Source organism: Lactuca sativa, chromosome 9 (genome assembly GCF_002870075.4).
Source record: "Lactuca sativa cultivar Salinas chromosome 9, Lsat_Salinas_v11, whole genome shotgun sequence".
NCBI classification, from domain to species: Eukaryota; Viridiplantae; Streptophyta; class Magnoliopsida; order Asterales; family Asteraceae; genus Lactuca; species Lactuca sativa.
The window spans coordinates 209,536,056-209,542,653 of NC_056631.2; the positions used below are offsets into that span (position 1 = coordinate 209,536,056).

The window sequence follows — 6,598 nt, forward strand, 5'->3', positions numbered from 1 at the left end:
GGTGCGGTAGTTAGAAACAAAGCAAGGCTAGTAGCAAAGGGGTACAACCAACTTGAAGGCGTTCAATATGATGAAACTTATGCCCATGTAGCCAGAATGGAAGAAATACGCATTTTCCTAGCTAGAATATCAAAATACATCAAATGAATGCCAAAAGTGCCTTTCTAAACGGAGAACTAAAGGAAGAAGTATACGGTCTTAAACAACCTTCAGGCTTCGAAAGTCAAGAATTTCCAAATCACTACTTCAAGCTAGAAAAAGCAGTATACGGTCTTAAACAGGCTCCAAGGGCATGGTATGAGACTCTTTCTGAGTTTCTTTTCACGTATGGATACAAAAGAGGTGTGATTGATCCCACTTTGCTTAGAAGAACAAATAGTAATCACTTAATGCTCGTCCAAACATATGTGGATAATATCATCTTTGGATCCACAGATCAGGGTATGGTGAATGACTTTGCAAAGCTCATGACTACTAAATTCCAAATAAGCATGAATAGAGAGATTAATTTCTTTCTAGGATTTCAGTTCAAACAAGTCCCTCAAGGGATATTCATCCATGAAGAGAAATATACCTCTGAGCTGCTGAAGAAATTCTCAATGGACAATTGTTCCTCGGCTAAGGTCCCGATGGCCTTTGGATACAAGAGTTCAGCTGATCCTACCGGAGAATCAGTTGACCAAAAAAATATCATGGAATGATTGGATATTTGATATACCTCACTACAAGCAGACCATATATTGTCTTTGTAACAGGCTTATGTGCTAGGTACCAAGCGGATCCCAAAGTATCTCACTTGCCATAGTCAAGCAAATTCTCAAATACTTAAAAGGAAGTAAAGCGTTAGGCCTCGCATACCCTACAGGAAATGACTTCAGCCTCCAAGCGTTCATGGATGTGGATCATGCTAGATGTAGATTTATATCGAAAACGTACTTTAGGTGGATGCCAATTCCTAGGAGGAAGACTAGTCAACTGGTCTTCAAGGAAGTAGAATTGTGTCTCGTTGTCTACCGCAGAAGCTGAGTATGTGGCCGCAACCAGTTGTTGTTCCCAAGTTCTATGGATGAAGACTCAACTCATGGATTACGGATACAGAATGTTGCGGGTACCAATTTATTGTGACTCAAAAAGTGCTATAGCGATTTCTCATAATCTTATTCACCATTCGAAGACGAAGCACATTGAATTATGGTACCACTTCATCAAGGATCACATCGTCAAACGTAACATTGAACTAATTTTTGTTCCCACTCGTGAGGAAATAGCAGATGTTTTTACCAAAGCACTTGATGATAAAAAAGTAATTACCTTTCTAGAAATGCTATGAATGATGAATCCATACCCGCAATTCTTTTTGAATTGGTAAATACTACAGACCTCATCAGTTCTTCAAGTGTGAAGGAATTGCTTCTTTTCTTTTCAATGTAAAAATCATGAAGCATTCACCTCACTGCGGTTCAAGAATTATATATTCATTATATATCTTTTTAGTATAGCCAGTATACCGCAATCATATATAGTCTCTATATATTCTTTGGGTGTTTTATTTCTTTTATTTATAACTTCCTGTCAAGCGTTCCTCCAATTCAAGCCACCGAAGTCATCTGAATCCATCCGTAGTCCATCCACAATATCAAAACCTGAATCCATCCGCAGTCCATCCGCAATCTCAACATATGACACCGCAGTCATCTTACCTCAACCACAGTTGCAATAAATGATTCCTCAATCTCTTAAATAAAAAATTGAGACATTAGTGTGCTATTTAATGTTCTTCATTAAATAAAAAAAAAACATTCTTTACAGCATTCATTTTGTAGTATACAACGTTTCAATTTCTTTCAAATTCTCTTTCCTTAGTCAGACCTATTTTAGGCTATAATTCAAATAAATTGTTCTTCCATAAGAGAAATCTTTAAAGAAATCACTTTTCTCAATTGGTCACATCTCACAGTCATTTTGCTATCAAATCCGTTTCAACTACCCATTTTTCCAACAGATAAAAATCCTCACCACACGTTCTCCCATCGTGTGATCATGGGTCTGACAAACATTAAATGTTACGATTTTTCAGCCATATCTTTTTCTTTTGGGATTATTTTATTTGTATATGATAATGGTAAAAACCCAGGGTTTTTTACATTAACAGTTGTATATAAAACAATTACAATACTCTTTGAAATCCGGCCATATAAAAACCTTTTTTCTTCCAAAGATTGCTTTATGCTTTCTGAAATCCTAAAGACGATCTTCATCTTCTTCCCCCTTCTTGCTCAAACAGTTTTCTTGCAAGTTTTGAAAAAATCTTTTCCTTCAACCATGGTGAAATCAAGCATCTCTAAGAAACAGTTGAAAGCCTATGGGTCTGCTCAACTCATCGGCTCAGAATCCACCATTAAAGATCAATCGCCGTCCATCGCCTCGCTCAATTAAAGAGTTGTCTTTGCCGATCATCCCTCTTACAACGATGCATACAGGCTAATGATTCAATTTCTCTCAAAACATCTGCTATTTGGACCATTCAATTCCTTCACATAAGTTGTTCCATTGCCAACCCTGCTTAAATGTGCTTTCACTACTTTCCAACCATCTCACAATCTTCAAGAGGTCCATCCTAATCTTGCTGATGATTTTCTTGCCGTTCTGACCAAAGAAAAGTTCTTGGAAGCTATCAATTTAAGGGTTCCTCTGTAACGTCGTGATTTTCACCATAATTTTTTTTCTTTTTAAAACATTTATTTAACAGAATACGTTAGTGGAAGACTTAGTTTCTTTATAATTCAAAACATTTTCAAAACCACACGTTAGCATTTTCATAAACATCATTCAACCATTTAATTATTGCAAAAAGGAGTTCAAAGGAAAATAAAAACCAAACGTGTTAAGGTGGCATCTTTATTAAAAGGAACTACCCAAAAGGACCCAAACCTCACCAAGCTATGCTCCTAAGCTACCTGTACCAATCAAATGACATTCAACAAAGAAACAAGTGTCAGTAACCGCCTTGTGAGCCGACAAGTTGTACACAACCAAAAAGAAAACACACAATTCCCGAAAGGGTCATCCATGCAAATCATGATAATAGCATAGTCAAGAAAAACAAATAACATGATATCTTAATTTAATTCAATCATATAGTTTTCAACTTAACTCAACCGATTATCACATATAATTTAATTTACCGTTTATTATATGTGATATTTAATTCAACCGATTAACTATTTTGGGGTTCCTTACAGAGAGACTACCCAACAACTTAACCCCGTTCACTACTCGTGTGCTCAGCCAGTTTAGTGCTCTAAGTGGCTCATGACTTCCACTCGAGTACACCAACCCCAAGACTTCCACTTTCGCTACTCCGACTTGCAAAGTACAAGTACTTTACGGTGTCATTGAGGATCGGTACAAACGGTGCCAATTCCAACGATATACCTCTCGATTCCCACGTGATGTTTGATCCGGCCACACCATAAAGCCATCACCACTCCAGTTCCCGTACACCGAGGTGCACACGAACCACGTGTCACACGACCATCTAGAAAAGTTCGTGTAACTAATCACCGTTGTGGCTTAAGCTCTTTCAACCCATTAGACTTGCAAGGTTCTACCCATGTCACCGTTATACCCCGCAAAAGCATGCATACACCATAATAATCATATTACTCTTACAACTTAAACGAGTAATTATCATGTAATGAAGTTCATTAAGATGTCACCATACATTAGCATATAACTACAAATTCATGAAACAACATATCCGCATGCAATTTACAACGTTCACATAACATGAATATCACCATAGCAACTGCTACCAAAGAATAACCACACATAAGATGCAAACAACATATTTTCAATAATTATCACAGAAATCTAGCATGAATCCTAATTTGCATCAACAATCCACCTATGAGTTGCGGTTTTTGGTTATGTACTAAAGTCAACAAAATTGTCGACTCACCTTATGTTTGAAGCGAGTTCTTCTTTTTAATTCAAGCCTTGACGCTTCTTGAAGTTGTCAATTTTTCACCTAATAATCACACATACCAAGCAATCATCAAAATGGGGTCCAAGTTTCATTAAAACCTTTAATTTCTTACTGGGTTACATATTTTTTTAAGTATCACAGCTTGACCACTGTTCAATGTTTTGGTCATAAAACAGAATCTGTAACTTTGATTGAGTTGAATCCGGACTTTTTGAAAACTAGACTTGATTTCCTACATTTTATCAAGAGAGGGGTATCGGCCAATTCTACTCAGATTAGCAGCTACAGCCATTGCAAGATAGGGCAAAGTTGTTGTGCAAATTTCCAATAATTGCCAAAAATCACCATATGATTTATGACTTGGGCAAAAGATCAAAGAAACACGAATTAACACAACAAAAGCTTGAATGAAGGTATTAAGACATAAATTAAGTGGTTTATGAAAAAAAAACCAAGAATTGACTAAAAGATGATTGGAAAGTAAGATGCCCTTATACACTTAACACCAAACATCTTCATACACCAATAAAGACTTAGTTCACCTTCAAGATACATATAGGGATGAACTTTGAGTGAACTTTAGACACACATTATATTGTTTTCAAGTTTGTTGTTCAGCCTCCAAGTCATGGTTTTGAAGACCAAAAGTACAAACAATACTACCAAGAGTTGTGAGGACTTTCAAGCTAGACTTTTTGATACAATCTTTGCTAGTTCAAACAACAACATAATTATCCACATATCAAAACTTCCAGTGGCTGTTTTGAGGGTTATAAAGGGTCCTCAAAACATAAATTCAATGCAGGAAATCATTCACTAAACTTGAAGACAAGAAAAACAAGATTTTCCCCAAAGCAAATCAATTTGTCCCCAAGATTGGAATCAATTCAGGAATACCAATTCCAATACATAAGGGAACATTTGAAAATCGATCATACAGTACAGTATGATTGAGATCATGTACAAGAAGTCAATTGAGGAGCAATTCAACCCCAAAATCGAAATCAATTACAACCCAATTGAGATGTGAACATATTAGAAAAGAGATTCAAGGAATTACCAAGATGAGTGATCAATTCACAGGTTTGAACCAAGAAAATCGTAGCCACAGCCCCTGCTATGGTGATCGATACCCAACCACAAAGCCGATTAGGACCCGCTTGCAGACGTTCGCAAACTGCCCTTGCCCTCGTCTTCTTCTTTCCTCTTCTAGTCGACGCACCCCACAGATAAAAGGGTTGGATCGATTTTTTTTTCCTTTTCTTCTTGGCCTTCAACTGACGACGCACATAACGAAGGGAGGAGTAGTTATCGTTTTTTTTTTTTTTTTTTTTTTTTTTTTTTTTTTTTTTTGCCCTTACTTGATTCACACTCCTCTCACAATCGGTCATGCTTTATTTTTTTTTCTTCCTAATCGACACCACACAAGAACGAAGTCCATAAATTGACTTTTGGATCGGCTCATAATTCACGTTCAATGGAAACGGAAGTGAAAGAAGAATCGATTCAATATGATGTAGGTTATAACAAAATTTCATTCTTAGTCCCCCAAGTTATTTCCAATTAATTCGTTTAACCCTATATCCATTTTCTTAATAAATCAAGTTTCTTTTAATGACATTTCAACCCCTCTGTCATTTATATATATATATATATATATATATATATATATATATATATATATATATATATATATATATATATATATATATATATATATATATATATTTGTTAAATATATCGGCTAATTATTTTTTTGGTATCAATTCACACCCTCTTTATTTAACTTATAAACATACAAGCTAAAAATCATTTATAAGAATAATTATTCGATTAACGGAGGCTAACGTTGTTAATAGAAGAATTTTTGGGTCGTTACATCCTCCCACTACAGAGTTCTTCTCACCAAGCCCTAATGACATAATCTCAACCCTGTACCAGATGGGTTATCAAAAGAAACTAAGAGGCATCGACGAATTTAAAAAGAACCAACTCCCGTCGGTGTGGTAGTTTGTGTGCCACTTCATCATCAGAAGTCTTTCTGGAAGGACAGGTGGTACCGATAACATGGGTATCAAGCTATTAGAATTGGTTTGGAGCATTTTTACTCGTAATTCTTTCAATTATGATCAAATACTTTAGGATGATTTTCTACAATATATTCCCAAGGTATCTCCTAAAGAAGATGCAACCGAGCTCACAATTGCTCGATTCTGGTCGCTTTGCATTTTTTATCTACACAAGGACGCCAAACTCGATATGGGCGATGATACCAGTCTCTTTGTCACTCGCGATCTTAAAAGGTACACTACCTCTAAAGGTGAAACTGTTTTTGGACCCCTTAGGAGATTACCTGGACATATTTTGGAGTCTATTAGACTCAACACTCTTGAAGTCACGGACCACATTGAGGCTACGAATGGTATTAACCCATACCATTCTTCCATGCCTCATCCTAGTCAATCTATCTTAGTCCCTACCACAACCCAGGTCCTTCCTACTACAGACATGTTAGAACAACCCAAATTCAAGACAGTTAAATCTCTTCCAGTGACAAAGAAGCACCCATTAAACATTATGAAGAAAGGTGCTACCCATTCCAAGAAAAGA

The 6,598-nt window shown here is 36.3% G+C and overlaps 1 long non-coding RNA gene across 1 annotated transcript; it reads right to left on the reverse strand.

Moving 5' to 3' along the window:
* Positions 1–2,069: 2,069 nt before the first annotated feature.
* On the reverse strand, positions 2,070–5,457 carry LOC111897657 (uncharacterized). Its single transcript, XR_002852347.3, has 3 exons — positions 5,049–5,457; positions 3,962–4,030; positions 2,070–2,957 (listed from the first exon to the last, which is right to left on the reverse strand). It is a non-coding gene; the product is annotated as an uncharacterized LOC111897657 (long non-coding RNA).
* Positions 5,458–6,598: the final 1,141 nt, after the last annotated feature.